Source organism: Petaurus breviceps, unplaced genomic scaffold, assembly GCF_028583685.1.
Source record: "Petaurus breviceps papuanus isolate PSGF00001 unplaced genomic scaffold, PetGlider_PUasm1.0 90574, whole genome shotgun sequence".
NCBI classification, from domain to species: Eukaryota; Metazoa; Chordata; class Mammalia; order Diprotodontia; family Petauridae; genus Petaurus; species Petaurus breviceps.
Window position 1 is genome coordinate 5,889,206 of NW_027187277.1, and position 20,510 is coordinate 5,909,715.

Here is a 20,510-nt window from a genome sequence, read left to right on the forward strand (position 1 = left end):
AAGAAAGAAAGAAAGAAAGAAAGAAAGAAAGAAAGAAAGAAAGAAAGGAAGGAAGGAAGGAAGGAAGGAAGGAAGGAAGGAAGGAAGGAAGGGAGGGAGGGAGAAAGAAAGCAAGAGAGAAAAAGAGAAAGCAAGAGAGAAAAAGAAAGCGAGAGAGAGAAATAGAGAAAGAGAGAAAGGAAGGAAGGAAGGAAGGAAAGAAGGAAGGAAGATGTAAAAGTAAAAACAAAGCAAAAACAAGCAAAAAACCGACAACTGAAAAACCCGATTTAATCTTTTTATTTATTTGATTTATTTATTCAAAATCTTTAATTATTCATTAGAATTAAATTACCTGCAACCTTAGCTAATTAGGATGCCTAGAATGCTAGGATTTCTAATTACCAAGAAGGGCAGCTAGGTGGCACCATCGTGCATAAAGCCCTGGGACTGGAGTGAGGAAGACATCTTCCTGAGTTAAAGTCTGGCCACAGACACTTCCTAGCTGTGTCACCCCAGGCAAGTCATTTAACTCTATTTGTGTCAGTTTCCTCATCTATAAAATGAGCTGGAGAAACAAACAGCAAACCACTCTAGTATCGTGACCAAGAAAACCCCAAATGGAGTCATGAAGAGTCATACTGGACTAAGCAACAACAACTAACTGAGATTTCAGGTAATTGAATTCTGATAATTTGAAGTTTTACCGCAGCCAAATGGTATCTGATGGTGCAGTTGGATAGAGTGCTTAGTCTGGAGTCAGGAAGACCTGAATTCAAATTTAGGCTCAGACATTTATTAGCAGTGTGACCCTGGGCAAGTCACTTCGTGTCTTTTTGCCTCAGTTTTCTCAACTGTAAAATGGGGATAATAATAGCCACTGCCTTTCAGGGTTGTTGTAAAGATCAAATGGGAGAGCAATCAAGTGTTTAATACAGTGCCTGGCACATAGTAAACACTATATAAATGCTAATTCCCCACTGCCTTCCGTAGAGAGGCTTATAGGGTAAGCCCTTGACAAAATTTTATAGAAGATGAAATTTCTTTTATATGTCCTGCTGTTTTCTTCTTCCAAGAAACAATGGCCCCCTCCCACCTTTTAGTACCCACTGTTGGGCTGCCCCCCTCAGAAACATGCCCTAACCCCTAGATCTCTAACCCTTCCCTGTTATTACTCTTTTCCTGTGTTGTACCACATATCAACTCAATCCTCCTTAGAAAACAGCCTTTAAAAATAATTCATACCAAGGTGAACAGTAGCAAATAATAGCTTAGGTTATTGTTTCCAATATTTTAATTTTAACAGGATATTAATTTCATCCTCAGAAGGAATATTTCTTAGTTCCAACAGGGAGGGAATTAGGAGCTGGAATGTAAAAAAGGAATGTAAAAAAAAAGCTATGAACATATATTTGAATTTTCTTTGTTAATGCTAATTCCACAGCTAAAAGATTTAGATTTTTTGTTCCCATTCTTCCAAGACATTAAATTAGTACTGAAATAACAAAAGCTCTGACAGAGGTTGTGGCTGAGTTTCTCTTTGACTAGAATACAGATGATGGCCAATGTAGTCAATGCCTTTGGAGAGAACAGAAATCATTTCAGTGTTTTAAATCTAATCACAAAAAAGTGACAGAACTTCCTGATATTCTACAAATATATTTAATGTTTTCTGGAAGAAGGATGTTAACCTACTAATAAACTTCTCAGATAATTTCAAAACCACTTCTTTTAAGAAAGCAATTTGTAGATACAGAATAATAAATGCAATATTATATAGGATAGATTTTTTCTCTAAGTTTTTTTCCCCATTTTTCAAGTGCTTTTTTAACTTCTGATTCACATCATTCATTTCCACAAGATTTTGAGTTACAAATTTTCTCCCGGTTTTACCCCTACCCACCGCCCCCAAAATAGCAGTCCCACAGGATATCCCCTCCTCCAATCTGCTCTCTCCCATATTTTCTCCCATACCCCTTTTGACTTTTCCAATGGATCTCTATGCCCTAGTGCCTGTATATCTTATTTCCCAATTACATGTAAAATAGTATTAATAATAGTATATATATATATATATGTATGTATATGTAAACATTTGATTTTAAAACTTTGAATTAAAGATTCTTTCCCTTCCTCCTTTGTCACCCACCCTTACTGGGAAGATAAGCAGTTCAGTGTAGGTTGTACAGTAGATATATTGTAAAAGATTGACTATATTTCCCTCCTTCCTATCCCACCTCCCACTTGTTCTATTCTCTGCTTTGATCCCATCTCTTTTCAAAAGTGGGTGCTTCCAACTTCCCTCCCCCCCCAGCCTGCCCTCCCTTCCATCATCCCCGCTCTGATCCCCTTCCCCCCTACTCTCCTGTAGGGTGAGATACCCTATTTAATGTGTATTTCATTCCCTCCCCAAGCCAAATTCAATGAAAATAAGGTTGGCCCATTCTCTTTTGCCTTCCTATTCTTCCCCTCCATTGTAACTATTTTCCCTTACCTCTTCTGTATGAGATAGGTTACCCCATTCTGTCTCTCCCCATCTCCTCTTATTATATTCCTCTCTCACCTCTTAATTTCACCTTTTAAGTATCATCCCCTCCTGTTAAATTGGTACTGTGCCCTCTATCTATGTATACCTGTAAACATAATCACATATGTATTCATATGCCCATATACCCTCATATATAGACATATATATATATACATATATATATATTTCTATTCCCTTCAACTATTTTCATAGACAAAAATTTCATCAGTTACAATTATTGTTTTTCCATGTAGGAATGTTAATAGTTCAACTTTGATAAGTTTCATATGATTCCTTTTCCCTGTTTACCTTCTCATGCTTCTCTTGCTTCTTGTATCTGAATGTCAAATTTTCTATTCAACTCTGGTTTTTTCATCAAGAATGCTTGAAAGTCTTGTATTCCACTGAATGACCATATATTCCCCTGAAACATGATACTCAGTTTTGCTGGGTAGGTGATTCTTGGTTTCACTCTCTTCCTCCTATTCCATGTTTTTCTCCATTTTTGTCCCCAAAATAGGAGTCTAATGTTGGAATCTTCTGTCTGCTTTGTTTCCTTTGCCTGGTCACGTCACCCCTCAGTCACTTGACCCTGGGCTTTTTGCCACAGTAAGACTCTGCTACCAGACAGGGGAGCTTCTGTCCCAAATACTGGGGTTTTCTCAGATGCCGGAGGTATTAGATGGGGGCCCTCTCTGAGGCCTCCATGAGCTCTGGCAAGCTGGACACACACCCCAGGATCTCCACCCTAGACTGCAATCTAGGTGCAAGCAGGTTAAAGCAAGAGTGATTACCCCTCAGACTGGTTGCTTGGTTCCCCTACAGTCTGCAGGCCAGGAGCTGAAGCTGCCATGTGGCACTGGCTGGCTGCGCCGGTGTCTCAGCTGCTTCTCGCCCAGGGGGCAAAAGCCACACACTCCCACTTTCTGGATCCCAAAGTCCAGACTGCACTGACCTCCCACTTTGTCCTTCGAATCTGTGTGTTGATAATCCTGGAAACGGCCACAGCTGCTGCTGATCTGGAGTCCCTCTAGCAGGCAGCTGGTCAGGCCCGAACTGTGGCTAAAACCTCCTCTCATTCAGCTGCTCAGCTCCCAGAGCACTGCGCTGGGGTTAGCTTCTCTGTGTCATTTTGTGGGTTCTGCAGCTCCAAAATTTGTTCCAAGTCTCCTTTTTACATTGATTGGAGAAGATGGAAGCCAGAGCCACTCAGAGGTAGTGCTTCTACTCAACCATCTTGACTCCACCCCTTATCAAAGTTTTTTTTAAAAAGCTTAGTCAGAGGGGTGGCTAGGTGGTGCAGTGAATAGAGCACAGGCTCTGGAGTCAAGAGGATCTGAGTTCAAATCCAACCTTAGACACCTAACACTTAATTAGCCTTGTGACCTTGGGCAAGTCACTTAACCTGAATTGTCCTCCAAAAAGAAAAAAAGGCTTAGTAAGAATCTATTGTGTTTCCTTATCATTTTTTCTTTACTTATATTTCTTCGATTACACTAGCATTCTCTATAGGAGCAATGCGACTTACTTATATAATGAAGAGTACATACAATTTCTCAGAGTAAAATGATTGATTTCCCATTTATTCCTAATTTCTTTGTGATAGCAGGTGAAGGGAAGTTATGTTATCTTTCTCCATAAACACTCAGCTCCCCAATCATCTCATCCTCTCTAGCTGATGACCCCACCTCCTACTTCACTGAGAAAACCAAAAGTATACGCATTGACTCCTTCATTTGCCCTTTGCCACATCTCAAGCCATTTATTTCTCTCTTCTTCATTGCTAAAGTCCAAAGGAGAGTAGTCTGTACTCCCTATTCCTACTTCCCTACTATGCATTTACTCCTCGGCAGTATTTAGTCTGGTTTTGATTCACCTAATTCTATCGAAACAATTTTCTCTGAAATTACTACTGAATCATGTTACCTCCTGGTGGCCAAATTCAGTACTATTCTTTTTTTTCATTTTTCAAATGCTTAATTAACTTCTGATTTACATCATTCATTTCCACCAGATTTTGAGTTACAAATTTTCTCCCCATTTTACCCCTACCCACTGCCCCCAAGTCCACAGGATATCCCCTCCTCCAATCTGCTCTCTCCCATATTTTCTCATATCCCTTTCATTTTTTCTAGTAGGGCATGGTGGATCTCTATGTCCCAGTGGCTATATATCTTGCTTCCCAATTACATGTAAAATAGTATTAATAATAGTATATATATAAATATATATATATACACATATATATATATAAATATATTTAATATTTGATTTTAAAACTTTGAATTCATTCCCTTCCTCCCTTGTCACCTACCCTTACTGGGAAGATAAGCAGTTCAGCATAGGCTATATATGTGTAGCTAATGCCAAACATTAACATAGTAGATATACTGTAAAAGACTGACTATATTTCCCTCCTTCCTATCCCACCTCCCACTTGTTCTATTCTCTGCTTTGATACCGTCTCTTTTCAAAAGTGGGTGCTTCCAAATTCCCCCTCCCCAGCCTGCCCTCCCTTCCATCATCCCCTGTTCTGATCCCATTCCCCCCTCCTCTCCTGTAGGGTGAGATACCCTATTTAATGTGTATTTCATTCCCTCCCCAAGCCAAATTCAATGAGAATAAGGTTGGTCCATTCCCTTTTGCCTTCCTATTCTTCCCCTCCATTGTAATCATTTTCCTTTGATTCTTCTATATGACATAGTTTACCCCATTCTGTCTCTCCCCATCTCCTCTCATTATATTCTTCTCTCATCTCTCAATTTCACCTTTTAAGTATCATCCCTTCTTATTCAATTGCTCCTGTGCCCTCTGTCTATGTATACCTGTAGACATATATATATATATATATACACACACACTTATATATATATACCCTTTAACTTTCTTATACTGAGAAAAGTTTCATAAGTTACAATTATCATTTTTCCATGTAGGAATGTAAATAGTTCAACTTTGATAAGTTTCTTATGATTTCTTTTCCCTGTTTACCTTCTCATGCTTCTCTTGCTTCTTGTATCTGAATGTTAAATTGTCTATTCAACTCTATTTTTTTCATCAGGAATGCTTGAAAGTCCTCTATTCCATTGAATTACCATATTTTCCCCTGAAACATGACACTCAGTTTTGCTGGGTAGGTGATTCTTGGTTTTAATCCCAGCTCCTTTGACCTCCAAAATATTATATTCCAAGCCCTTCGATCCCTCAGTGTAGAAGCTGCTGGATCCTGTGTTATCCTGATTGTGTTTCCAAAATATTCAAATTGTTTCTTCCAGCCTGCTTGTAATATTTTCTTCTCAATCTGAGAACTCTGGAACCTAGCTATAATATTCCTAGGAATTTTCTTTTGGGATCTTTTTCAAGAGGTGATCAGTGTATTCTTTCAACCTCTATTTTGCCCTCTGGTTCTAAAACATCAGGGAAGTTTTCCTTGAAAATTTCCTGAAGGATGATTTCTAGGTTTTTTTTTTATCATAGCTTTCAGGTAGTCCATTAATTTTTAAATTTTCTCTCCTGTATCTCTTTTCCAGGTCAGTGGTTTTTCCCATGAGATATTTCACATTGCCTTCTATTTTTTTCATTTGTTTGGATCTTTTTAATAGTATCTTGATTTCTCATAAAGTCACTAGCTTCCATTTGTTCCAATCTAATAATGAAGGAATTATTCTCTTCAGTGAGCTTTTGAGATTCTTTTTTCCATCTGTCAAATTTGGCTTTTTAAGGCATTCTCCTTAGTGGCTTTTTGAGCCTCTTTTGACATTTGAGTTAAGTCTATTTTTTAAGGTGTTATTTTCTTCAGTCAGTTTGTTGAACCACTTTTTATGATTTTCTTGCATCATTCTCATTTCTCTTCCCAATTTTTCCTCCACTTCTCTTATTTGGTTTTCAAAATCCTTCTTAAGCTCCTCTATGGCCTGTTGCCAATTCATATTTTTCTTGGAAGCTTTTGGTGCAAGAGTTCTGACTTCATTATCTTCCTGTAGTTCCATGCTTTGATCCTTTTTGAACCCAAAAAAGGAATCCAAAATCAGATTGCTTTGCTTGCTTTGTTTCCTCTGCTTGCTCATGTTGCCACTCAATTACTTGACTTTTGAGCTTTTTCCTACAGTAGAACTCTGCTTCCATTGTGGAAAGCTTTGTCCCAAATCACTGGGGTTTTTACAGCTGTCAGAGCTATTAGTTGTCTGCCCTCTCTGAAGCTTCCACTGGCTCTGGCTCACCGGTCACCCACCCCAGGATCTCCACCCTAGGCAGCAATTCAGACCCAAGCAGGTTAAAGCAAGAGCAATTACCCTTCAGAATCGTTGCTTGGTCCCCCTACAATTTGCAGGCCAGGAGTTTTGAAGTAGCCACCGCACCTCAGTCTCTTCTCCCTCTGGGGGCAGAGGCCACACCGCTCTCCCAGACTCCCTGTTCTCAAAGTCTACACTGACCTCTCACTTTGTCTTTGGCATCCATGGGTTAATAATTCTGGAAACTGTCATAACTGCTGGTGATCCAGTCTCCCGAAGACCCTCTAGCCGAGGCCAGTCAGGCCTCCCTGAGACTAAAAGTGTGGGTTCACATGGGGCTGGACTCTGCTCCTAGTGGGCTATGATGAACCCTTCCTGTCTGCCTGCTGGGCTGTCTTCAGCAGGAGGTTTGTTTCTCTCTGTCACTTTGTGGGTTTTGTATCCCTAAAGTTTGTTCAGAGTCATTTTTTATAGGTATTTGAGGTGGTTATGGGGGGAGTGCAGGGAGTTTTCCTTCTTCTACACTGCCATCTTAGCTCTGCCCCACAATTATTTTTTAAAAAATACAATCATCTTCCTCTCTAGAAACAATTTACCTGATTCCTAAAAGTTCCAGTAAGCATGTTTTGAACCAGTACTCGAAACAAGGTTCCTTCTTTTAAAAAATTATTTAGTTAGTTCTAGTTTTCAACATTCACTTTTATAAGATTTTGAGTTCCAAATTTTTTTTTCTCGCTCCTCCCCTTATGGCAAGCAATCTGATACTGGCTATACATGTACAATCCTATTAAACATATTTCCACGTTAGTCCTGTTGTGAAAAAAGAATCAGAACAAAAGGGAAAAACCATGAGAAAGGAAAAAAGAGAATTGTGTGCTTTGATCTGCATTCAGATGCCATAGTTCTTTGCCTGGATGTGTATAGCATTTTCTATCGTGAGGCTTTTGGAATTGTCTTAGATCATTGTTTTGTTGAGAAGATCTAAGTCTATCAAAGTCAGTCATCATACAGTGTGACTGTTACCGTGTACAGTGTTCTCCTGCTTCTACTCACTTCAGTCAGCATCAGTTCATGTAAGTCTCTCAAGGTTTTTCTGAAATCCACCTGCTTATCATTTCTTATAGCACAATAGTATTCCATTACATTTATATACCACAACTTGTTCACCCATTCCCCAACTGAAGGACATCTCCTCAATTCCAGTTCTTTGCCACCACAAAAGCAGCTGCTAAAAATATCTTTGGACATGTAGGTCAACAAGATTCCTTCTTTGCCCAGTCAAAGACTATGTGTCTCCCTCCAAAGTGTCATTCTGGTACATCTCCATTAATTACAGATTAATGAGAGCAAATGCACTGCTCTCAAGTGAACATGGGATACTCAAATTCTTAAGTTGGGGGAATATAGGAGGAGCTATAAGCAGAAGCAGTCTGAGTTCTCTGGTATGTTTTTGTGGTTCTGACAAAGGCATTTGCATATTACCTCCAAGTTCTGACTGGTGATTGATTATCTAAATTTATGATGAAAGGAAACTACCAAGCATAATTTTTTTCCTAATGTCATTAGCAAGTGTTTATCAGTTGTTTACCAAAATTGGGGGCCACATATCATAGAATATGATAGGCATGATTAGTACTTGTCTACAAATTGAGGGGGGAAACATTTCCCTGCCAAATGATAACACTCAAGGACTTATTTTTATTATTACATAATAACTACTTAATCACAAAAAAAGAGGCTTAAAACAAAATACGTTTTTTATGCTAAATTAATATCTATTACCTCAATTCACCCCTCCCTCCCCTTCCCCCCAGGGCAAGGCTTGTCCTTGTTGCCAGAAGCTCACTGGACCTTTGAAGTTCTAAGAACAAAGTTTCACATTAGCCCTTATTTTAGTGAGTTGCAGCATAGTAGAGTGGATGTTCTGAATTTAGAATTAAGAGATTTAAGTTTTTAATCTGCATTTCCTTAACTTCCATAAATTTGTTTCTCTTCTGCAAAGTTGGCATAATGATACTTAGATCACCTGCCTGGCAGTATTGTTAGGAAAAAAAAAACTTTTTAAACCTTAGAGCATGTGAAATCTGAGGTATTATTATTGGTATGTCTTAATCTGCAGTGACTGTTTGTTCTGTCATAGAAGCAAATATTTCCAGTATCCATGGTGTAAGAAAAAAGCATAATCCCAAGAACTCCATGTGGCCAATGGTGAACCAGGAAGGACTTTTATTTAACGTTCTTGTAAGAACAGGTGACCAACAAGTAGGTACCCCCATTTAAGACAAATACAGAGCTTTTTATCCCTATCCCTGATTCACAATTCCCTCCCATTTCCCCAGTGATTGGGTACCACAGAGTTTACAGCCTTACAGAATCCCCAAACCACCCATGTGAGTCTCCACCCCTGCTTACATCTCCCACTCCCCACATTTCAGAGTCCCCTTCCCCTCATTTGCTTTTTATATTATTTGGTCACAGCCCCCATAGTTGTAAGCAGATGTGTTGGACCGAAAAATCATTTTCAGCCAGTTTTAACGGGGCTAGTCCCAGTCTCAATCCCCATTGTTGTATGGGGGAGAGGAGGACTTTCCAGCTGTCTAACTTCCACAGAAGCTCTTACACCTGTTGAGCAGTATGCAGGAGCAACATCCTAATGGTGATTTTCCACAATGCCTCCTTTTCTTCTTATTTACTAGTTGTTGCACCTTCATTGTACCACAAGAGGATTCTAGTTTTGGTAACATCATTTCACTTTTCTTGTCATAATTTTATTTTCTTGTCCACCTCAGTCTCTCCATCTAGTAGGAATACATTATTTATACAGGGGATTTGTTTTGTTACTGCTGTTTCGATTAATCTCTGTACCAACCCCGTAACACAAGGTTATTATACAAAAGCCTACAGCTGTTAATACCACAGCAACTAGTATTGAAGAGGTCAAGATAGAGATTGCTATTCCCTTCTACTTGCCAAACTATGATTCTGACGTCAATGAATTATCCATCAAGGGGTTTGGGAATAAATGTGGGAAGGGGCGCGGAGGGGGGGAAGGGAAGGACAGAGGTTGATCGTTGCATTGACAAATCAAAAGGGAGCAGTTCCCTTAGTAAGTACAGATACAGAGACCCAGAAGGAAAAGGTAAATAATAAATTGTCCATTCAAGACTCAGAAGTCTCATCTCATACAGCTGGCTGTCTGAGGAGGACATCATCTGATGAAGGTTTCTGATCTGAGTACTGTTCAAGCAGTCTCCAGCCGAGCTCTTCTGGTAGAGATCCTCTTTCTTGTGGCCACTCACCTACATAATTGATCTTGGCACAATATCCTGTTACTATAAATAAATTCATTATAAAGAAATTTTGCCAGGGCCTTTCTTCACATAATTACCAAGTTTCCTTTTACAAAAATACTTTTGTAAACACTTGATTTAAACAATAACTCCATATAGCTTAGTTAAAAATCTTAATTTTTTATAAGTGAAAACCAAATAATTTTAGCTGAAACTTCCTTTTTAAATAAAGACAAAACTTGGAAGTTTAAGATTCTTAAATTACAGTGCTTCAAAATATCACAACACATGGTCAGAATGACCTAACAGCTTCCTGACCCATTAATTTTTTTTTCCTTTCTGACAGTACAATTCTTAATCTAACAACATCTAGATTATAAAAGAAATTGCTTTTCTAACAGCATAGGTGATACAATTATTTACCAAATTGTGTAATTTATAAATGTAATAATGCCATACACGTTTAATGTATTTAAAACTTGAAACTACCTGTTTTCAATTTAGGTAAATGCATTTCTAAATCACCTTGCACAGAGAATCATTCATCTCATTATTAATATGTTGAAATTACAACCTGAAACCACCTTATATATTTTCATAATAGCCAAGATTTCAAATAAAAATCCACTGTCATAATAAATATCAGTAGTATTATTACTACTTGTTTATAACCAAATATACTTTATTAAATGTTAAGTTTTCAAAAAAATTTTTATCACATCCTATTTTTTAAAGATCCAATTCACATGGGACAAAATTCAGATTAAAATTGCTTTAACACTATTTCTGTCTCACAATGGTCTCTCAGATTTTACAGTCTAAGAGAATTTTAGAAATATAATTTATAAATACAGTAATAACACAAACAGTAAACTTTAGGTGACATCAGTTGCATTTTCAAATGATCACATTATTGATCTTATTACTTTTGGTATTTTTGAAACTGCTTTAAAGTTCTCAGGTGTGGAACAATTACATTAAATTAGAGAGATAATATTGTGTCTAGCATATGGCAGTCATTGTGTTAAGCATTACAATCATGTGATATTCACAATAACCCTGGGAAATAGGTTCCACTATTATCCCCTTACAGAGCAGTAAACGGAGGTAAATAGAACTTTCTCAGGGCCATATAGTTAATAAATTTCTTTTTGCCAAATAATGATATCTTTTTGTGCTTAATCCTGATAGTCAGAGCACTCTCAGATGCTATTCTTATTCCTTGGACAGATTTTTGACTTAAGTCTGAATTTATAATCACTAAGGATAAACATTTATTTTTTTTAAGTCCAATACTTGGTCCTTTAAAAGAAAATATTATCCACAAATTCATACATTCCCTTAAAAATTCATACATTCCCAGCTCTGAATAACCTTTTTTTCCCCCTACCTCCTTAAAAGAGTTGAAATCTTATTTCTCTTTTTGAGATGTATCAGATAAAAAAAAAATACTCAAAATATTTCATCCTCCTGGGAGTTTCAGGCTGATGCATGTAAGTTTTAAAAATAGTTTGAAATCACCTATTATCATCAGGTTAACTTAAAATGTTCTGGGCCGACGCTTCAAGACCAGGCTGCACTACTGCTCCTGGCCTGGGCAAAAAGAGATCTAAGGAGTCTGATTTAGTGACAGGGTGTGGCTAGTTTCCCCAGGCACAAATCTCCAGAGCCTCCAATAATTAATTGAGCAGTACAAGGAAACATCAAGATTTTATGTAATAATCACAATAAACAATAAGCAATACCTTTAGTATAGCTAATATGATATTTATATAAGGTTAGATTCAATTAGACCTTCCTACAGGTTTATTCTGAAAAGTGGATGGACATAATTCTTTCTAACCCTTTATAATGATTGGTTTTCAAATCAAGCTACAAAATTCTCATTATAAATTCTTCTACTCAAACTCCCCCACAGCCTCTCAACATGCTTCTCAAATCTTTATTTATCTTTCCTAATCTTTCAAGCCCATTGCTCAGAATAACTCCACTTTCCTTTATATTCCAAACAAAAAAAAATTCCACTCACCCCAATTTTGTCCTGCTTCTTTTCACCTGTTAGAATCTGGAAGAAGTTAATGCCTAACAATTTACAAATCAAGAGAGCTGTATTTCTCTCACACCCTTTGCAAACAGCCTCTATGATGTTAATGCTTAAAAGACCAGAAAACCCTTGTTTTTTAAGTTTTAAACACACTGCCAGGATATCAGATATATTGGTGCAAAAGGTGCAAAGACAGTTCTCTATAAAATTACAAACTTTAGCTTTGGGATCTAATTAAACCTGAATTCAAATCCTCACATTTTCTCTTCTTCAGTCCTCACCTGGGTTAGATTCTTGTAAGCCTAAAAGTTGCTTGCTAACTGATTCCCACCTTTCACTAACTTCTGGCAGGGTCTCACCATGCTTTAAAAAAAAAATCCCATTACTCATTACCTAATTTTATTCTGGTATCCCAATTTGGCCAGTGTTGGCACCTCCCACCCCAGAAAAAAAAAAAAAAGAATCTTAATCTCCCACTGAATGCCTAAGATAGTAGTTCTTTCCCAGTGTTTTCTGTCCAGTTACAGACCATAGAAGGCTTTTTTCTGGCTGCATTTTAAATCTTTCACCACAAACATGAAACATTTTACGAACATTCAGAGATACTTGAAGACAAAGTGCTCACTAATCTAATTTTCTTGTCGGCTTTTGAGGAGATAGACCAATTTAGAATTAGAATTAGATTGGTCAGGGCAGCTAGGTGGCACAGTGAATAGAACACAGGCCCTGGAATCAGGAGGACCTGTATTTAAATCCGACCTAATGTTGAGCATGACTCCACTTTTCCCTCCCCCAATGGATCCATGAGCAAGAATTTCAGCCTAGGGTAAAATCCCTTTTGAGCATGACCCCATTCTCCCCTGTCCCCTGTCCCGCACCTTCCCCATTCTTCCCAGTCCCCTGCCCCCTGCCTCCCACCGGATCTTCCCTATTCTTTCCGAGATCTTTGCCCATTCTAGGTTCCCTGTCCCTCAGCCTAGGGTAAACTTTGCACATGAGGGAAAATTTAAATATATACTGTCAAATCACTGATTGTAGTCTCATCTTACGCAGCCTAACTGTTGGCCTCGTGGCATCACTTTAAAAACTCATTGTCTGATTTGGGCCTGACCCTGGCAGTCCCGCAGAAAATAAAGTCCACTTCCAAATTTTACTCTTGGGGATCTCTTATCTCTCTCCTTTTGGGACAACACTCAGACACTTAACACTTACTAACCGTGTGACCTTAGGCAAGTCACTTAACCCCAATTGCCCTGCCTCCCCCCCCCCCCCCAAAAAAAAAGAATTAGACTAGTCAAAATCCAAAGTTGTCACATGTCAATTTACTCTGACTTCTAGCTAATTACTGAGGATATCCTTCTGAGATGACTTTTCTAGATCTCTGCCTCCAGAGCCACTTGGAGAAAATGGACTGCACCCTAAAACAAGAAGTAACCCCAAGGACCCCACAAACCCCAGTTTTAAACAGTCTGTTCTAAGAAAGAGACAAATGAAATTAGGGTGCATGTGTCCATGGTTTAATTTCCTCAAGCTAGTTTGACATGCATTGCATGGGAGTTATAGTGCAAAGCAGTTCATAACTGGCTCCATTTGGAATTTGGGGGTACATGGTTATATACCCTTCAAAGAGTAGGTATTCCCAAGGGGTGCCAATCAACGCTGATTGGTCAACATATTGGGATAATCTTTTTCCAGTATTTCAACATCCTTCCTAAGGGACTGTCCAGAGTAATATCCTGAGGGATATTCTCATTATTCCCTTTATTACCCTTAAATTTTGTATTCTTATTCCACACACTATAGCTTTTGTTTGAAACCTCTTGCATACATGTACATGCTTAATCTCAGAACCCCATAGGATGTCCCAACCACCAAGGTAATATTTAACATCCTTTTTTCTTACCTTGGTCTGTGTAGAGTTGCCTGGTTGCTGAAGTGCCTACTTTTTCCTTCTCCCCTATGTTCCTAGATCCACAGTGGCCCTTGGATCCTGACCAGTCCATGAATGGGGATGCCTGTCGGCAATACGCGGCACCATTTCAAGTCAATGAGATGTATTTCTCCATCCTTTGGCTGCAGTCACCCTTCGCTCAGGATATTGGGATCCCGGGCGAGTTCCCATATAGGACTTTTTATTTAATGTTCTTGCAAGAACAGGTGACCAACAAGTGGGCACACCTGTTTAAGACAAATACGCAGCTTTTTATCCCTCTCACTGATTCACAATTCTTTCCCGTTTCCCCATTGGTTGAGTACCACAAGGTTTACAGACTATCCAGAATGCCTAAACCACACGTGTAAGTCTCTGTCCCTGCTTACATCTCCCACTCCCCACATTTTAGTGCTCCCTTCCCTTTATTTTCTTTTCATATTATTTGGTCATAGTTCCCCATACCTGTAAATGGACATGTTGGACCACAAAACTAGTTTCAACCAGTTTTAACCTGGCTAGCCCCAGTCTCAATCCCTACTGGCTGTCTAAGTGCCATGTAAACTCTTACACCCTGTTGAGCAATATGCCGGAGCAACATCGTAAAGGTGATTTTCCACAATAGGGTTATCCTGCTAGCCCCTTCCAGAACCTGTCAGCTCCAAACTGTATGTTAATTATTTCCTGCAAACTCATCCCATAGAAGTCCATAGGTTACTGCTGTTATTTGTCTTCCATTCTTGAAGAGGACCATGACATCAGAGAGGTGATGCCATGATGTGCAAGTGAATTGGATTTAAGTGAGGGAGGGCTGTGCAAGGTCAACAGGCACACTTTCTCCTCCTGAGCCTTCTGGGTCCAGTGACCAAATATAGAACAGGACAACTGGAGATGGCCCAGGATGCAGTGGGGAACCTTGTTAATTAATTATTTCCTGCTAACTCACCCCATAGAATTTCATAGGATTTATAGAGTTAAGAAAGGGAGTTTGGAGGTCATCAAGTCATACTCCACTTTCCAGATAAAGAAATTGAATTCCAGAAAGAAGTGACTTGTCCAAGGTGTTGTAACTAGTAAACATCGGATTGTGAATTCAAGGCTTGATCTTCTGCCTGCAGATTCAGTGATATCCTAGTGCCTTTACTGGTACAACTACATGCCACAGGAAAAGGAGCCCTTGGTTGTAATGGCTGTGGTGGTGCTGGGCCTGGTGCCACTAGCTTAGGGCTGGTGGGGGCTTCTGTACACTCAGTCAGGGCTTCTCTCATAACTTTCTATTGTCAAAGCTATGTGGGACTCTTGCCCCTTTCTTTTCCTCTTTCCCTCTCTTTCCTATTCTTTGTTGTTTATCAAGAAGGGAAAGATTTGTGTTCATGGCTCCAGCCATGCCAGTTGCCCACTGTCTAAAATAATAATGAGAAGCAGGAGGAAAAAGAGCAAGAGGAAGAGGAAAAAGAGAGAAGAAATAATCATTACTTACAGTAAAGTGTTCTTTCTGACTGCTCTGCCCCAGGTTGGGTAAAAGTGATGAAACTCTATTTTTTTTTTAAAGCAATTGGGGTTAAGTAACTTGCTCAAGGTTACACAGCCAGTTATTTCTGGGTGTGGTGCTGAGTATCTGAGCCCAGATTTGATCCAGGTCATCCCGACACTGGAGCCCATGCTCTTACTCATTGAGCCACCTGGCTGCCCCTAAGCAATTGGGGTTAAGTAACTTGCTCAAGGTTACACGGCCAGGTGTTTCTGGGTGGGTGCTAAGTGTCTGAGCCCGGGATTCGATCTCCAGGTCTTCTCAACACTGGAGCTGGTGCTCCTACTTGCTGTGCTACCTGGATGCCCCAGTGATGAAATTCTTGCTGGGCATCGTCTACTTGTTGTCTGGAGGGTGTCAACCTCCAGACTTTGGTCTAAGAAAGACAAAGAGAATTATGCATGTTTATTTTCTCTCAAAGCAGCAGGCATGCATGTAGAGCTACAGTCAGAACTGAGCTTGCTTTGGGGTTAGGCTACACAGATTATAAAGACCTAAGTTGGGTAGGAATGGCCCTGTCATGGCCCAATCAGGTATTGCCACAGTCCCTTGGGTTCAGTTTCCATTTCCTGGGAAGAGGCATTTCACAGAGACCATGAGGTGCCTACTTGGAACAAGGAAGACGGTCAGGCTGAAAAGTATCCAAGGTCCTGGAACTAGGATGTTTGTGCTAGTTCTGTTCATTAAAGCTGCTATTAACCAGTTTAAGTCAGTTCTGTGGTCACCAGCACAGCAGAGGGATTTCCTGTCTGGCAAACTAACACTGCAAAGTCTTCCTCCTGGTTGGTTGATACTGATTCCCAGGTCAGTCTGGCCTCCTCTGGACAGCAAGGAAGCTCAAACAAATCAAGGTGGTTAGTAAAGTCATTTTTCACAAGGGATTGTATTCCATTTCTAGACCTGCAAGGCATTGTAGCTACAATAAAAACAACCAGTTTTGTATACAGTACTTTAAGGTTTGAAAAGTACTTCAGGGGCGGCTAGGTGGCACAGCGAATAGTGCACTGGCCCTGGAGTCTAGGACCTGAGTTAAAATCCAGCCTCAGACACTTAACATTTACTAGCCATGTGACCTTGGGCCAGTCACTTAACCCCAATCGCCCTGCATTCCCCTTTCCAAAAGGCAAAAAAAAAAAATAAGTACTTCAAATATTTATCTCATCCTCAGAACAACCCTGTGAAGTATGTGATGTTGTTATCCCTGTTTTACAGATGGAGAAACTGAGGCTAGGAGAGGTTAAGTAATTTGTCCAGAATCATACAGAGTTTCTGAGTCTGGATTTGAACTCAGGTCCTTCTGATTCCAGTCCATTTTTTTCCACTGGGCCACCTAGTCACCTTGGCTGTTGTGATTTTTAAACTGTGGGATGGTATTTAGATGGCAGAGGGAATTTTGAATAACTCCAATAGAAGTCCTTCTGCTTCAAAGAGGAATTGATATTGGATTTTTGAAAGGGTTCAGTTGGGGAGAGTCTGCAGAGTCTGTGATGGGTGTGGAGAATGGTGCTCATTCAGGCAGTAGCACAATAGCAGACCCTTTGAATCTGAACTGAGTGAGTGATTGTTGAAGCCGCTGGAGTCTCCCTTTCCTGCTGCTCCACTCATTAAAAGGAATCCTACTAAGAACTGTGGCTGAACTACTTCTCTCTCAAAGGATGCTGAAACTGGGGAATGTGCTACAAATCTCCCTTTGCCCTTTGTTTTATCTTTACCTACAAAGGCAGAACATTTTTCATGTTTCTATATCTAAGTGTTAAAATTTTTAATTTGTGTGGGTCTTGAAAGCACTTTTCCTTACATAAAATCCATGATATTCAGTTACTACTCCCCAGCTATCTCTATAGCTTCTACAATCATGTCAATAAACCTGAGAAACTTCCACTCTCTGGAGCCCCACTGTTCCACTTGAAGATTCCCTCTTACCTGATCACTATTTTTGGAAAACCCTAGACACTATGATTTTTCTTTACTTTTTTTTTTTACTTTTGTTCTCTACTCGTCATCTCTAAGACCTTGACAGCTGCCTGGATGATGTCTTAATACCCTTTCCTTATTCTGCCTTCTCTCCTGTTCTGCAACCATAAATCATCATCAGATCAACTTTTCTAATGTTACTAGATAGAATGTCAGTCTACTTTCCTGTGACCTCATCCATCATTCCTGTAATTCTCTGAGCGGAAGTACCCCTCCTTGGCTACCTCTTCTCTTTGTATGTTATAATCCCTACTAGAATGTAAGCACCTTGAGGGCAAGGGTAATTTTTGCTTTTTTCTTTGTATACCTAGCCTTAACAGAGTGCTTGGAATATAGAGGGCTTAATAATTGCCTTTTTTATTCATTCATTTGTTGATGAATGAATGAAATATAACACATGTCTGTATACTTAGCCAGTGCCAGTCAAGGGGGGCAATTAATCAAGAGGGAGTAAATTACTGGCTTCCTCGCCCCTCTCCAACCTTCTGTTTTAGAACCACGACCCATGATCGATAAATTCTCCCACTGTTATGGATGGAGCATTAGTCTATGTTCTATGATCCCATTTACCATCTCTGTAACTTTCTGAATCTGAGCCTCTCTCCCTGGCCACTTTTTCCTTTTGTGCATTGTTTTTCCACATTAGAATGTAAGCTCCTTGAGGGTGAAGATGGTATTTTCTTTTGTGTGGGTATCCCTAGCTCTTAGCAAAGTGCTTTTAAAATGTTTTTTTCATTAACTTGCAAATGAATGATGTGTGCTGCATGGCTATATACTTAGCCAGTGCCAACCAAAGGGAGTAAATAGAAAGAGCAAGTGACTAGGTCGAAATATACAGAACTAAAAAAATAGGTCAGGGGATTCAACTGTCCTTCATTAGTCTTTGATTATGGTCTCAAGAATGATATGTTATACATATTTTTTCATAACTAGCCTGTGTTTTTATACTCTCCTGTATAGTAGAGAAAATGGCTAATGCAGAAATATGTTTTGCATGACTTCATATGTATAATGGGTATTGTATTTCTTACTTTCTTGGTGGATGGGCTAGTGGTGCAAGGAGGGAAAGAATTCGGAATTAAATAAATTAAATAAAAATAATTTTTTTAGATATTAGAGAAAGTGGTTTATATGAACTCATTTTCCAGACTAGGGGTAAAATGAACTGTTCTAACCACGTGTGTCTCATTAGACTATAGTAGACCCAGGCAAGACTTCAGCCTCTGATAGAAAGAGAAAAGAGAAGGGTGGACCAAGTGCCAAAAGGTGGGTTACATTCTTGAACCACCCGTGGGAGAAGAAATGTATGGTCTGGGAAGAATTAACTTTTCCTCTTTCTACCACTGGGGGAGAGAATAAAAGGCTTAATGATTTGCGAGGGACTTCACCTTCATTATCTTGTTATACCCTCACAAAAATGCTGTGAAGTTTTGTTATGCCCATTTTATACAAGAGAAAACTGAGATCAAAGAAAGTTTAGTACTTTGCCTTAGGTGACCAGCAAAGAGTAGAACTATGACCAAAGTCCAGGACGATAAGTTTAAGTAAGAGAACCAGACAAATGGCAGGCTGAGGAATGATATACCAATGAATGTAGTCAATCCCAACCCTATAATCTGTAAGAAAGCAGTTAAGATGGTAAAGGGTCTCTAATTCACACTGTAATTGAGGACAAGTTGGGGGAACTGAGGATGTTTCATTTGAAGAAGACTTAGGGAGATAGTGACACCTGATCCCAACGACATGTGAGCTTGTTATATGGTAGGAAAATTCATTTTTGACCCCAGAAGGCAGAACTAATGACAAGAGATGGAAATTTTAAAGAGTTCATTTGGGTTTGATGTTGGGAAAATCTGTTAGAGAATTAGAACTATCCAAAAATAGTTGTCTCAGGAGGTTTCCCAATGATCTAAGCTCTTTAAGCAAAGACTGAATGAATACCTACCTGACAGGTATGTAGTTGTTATTCAGTCATGCCTGACTCTTCATGATCAATTTGGAGTTTTCCAGGAAGACACTGGAGTGATTTACCATGTTCTTCTCCAGCTCCTTTTACAATTGAGGAAACTGAGTTAAGTGACTTGCCCAGGGTCACACAGCTATTAAATGCTGGAGGCCAGATTTAAATTTAGGAAGATGTGTCTTCCTGACTTCAAGCCTGGCACTCTATCCACAGGGCCACCTAGCTGCCCCTAGTTTGTAGCAGAAGAAATCATTTTTCAGGTTTGGGTTGGACCAGATAGCTTCTGAGGTCTCTTCCAACACCAAGATCTTGTGATTCTGAGATAGCTGATTGACTTGTTTCCCTAAAATGTGTGGCTTATTCAATATATTATGAAACAACAGACATTTAAAAAAAAAAGGATCCATGAACATCAAAAATAATTATCTTTTGATTAAGGCAAAATTTGATGTTATTGATTGTCTAGAATTCATGGTTCTTTACCAGTGTGAGCTTTTTCAGGGGTAAATATACTACAATGAAAAATCTTCTAGTAAATATTCACCCATAGAAACCTATTCACCTATCATAAAGTGGTCATTCTATTAAGACTATTTTTTTTGCTAGAATAAGATATACAAACTCCATATTTTCTTGATGACTAACAGAATAGTAGTTCAACAGGCTTTTGAGAAGGTCAAATTGATTTTGCTGTCAGAGACAGTGTGATGTGATTTAGGAAAACAAACTATCTGACAGTTCAAACATTTGTTCTTTGTTACAAGAAAGTTGTTGTTTGGGGGGCACTTAATGAGCTTTATATGTATTTTGTAAGCCTCCAACTACCTTATCTCTTCCTTTTTCTCACCCAAACTTTTCTGTGCCTCTCAGGCATATTGGTTCCATAGCCTCCTGGTCTGCTATTTACACTATGGCATCTTCATGGTCCATAGCTTAGGTTTAGAATGTTTTCTCCTGGGCAGCTCAGCAGAGGCAAAGTAGAGACATGGAAAGATCAATGAACTCAGTGCACTGAGCTATGACTGCTGAATGTGGAGTTT

The 20,510-nt window shown here is 39.2% G+C and overlaps 1 protein-coding gene across 1 annotated transcript in view; it reads left to right on the forward strand.

The window, feature by feature from the left end:
* The window catches only part of SYTL5 (synaptotagmin like 5), a 156,797-nt gene that overhangs the window by 10,933 nt on the left and 125,354 nt on the right, over window positions 1-20,510 (forward strand). The gene's annotated exons all lie outside the window — the stretch shown is intronic.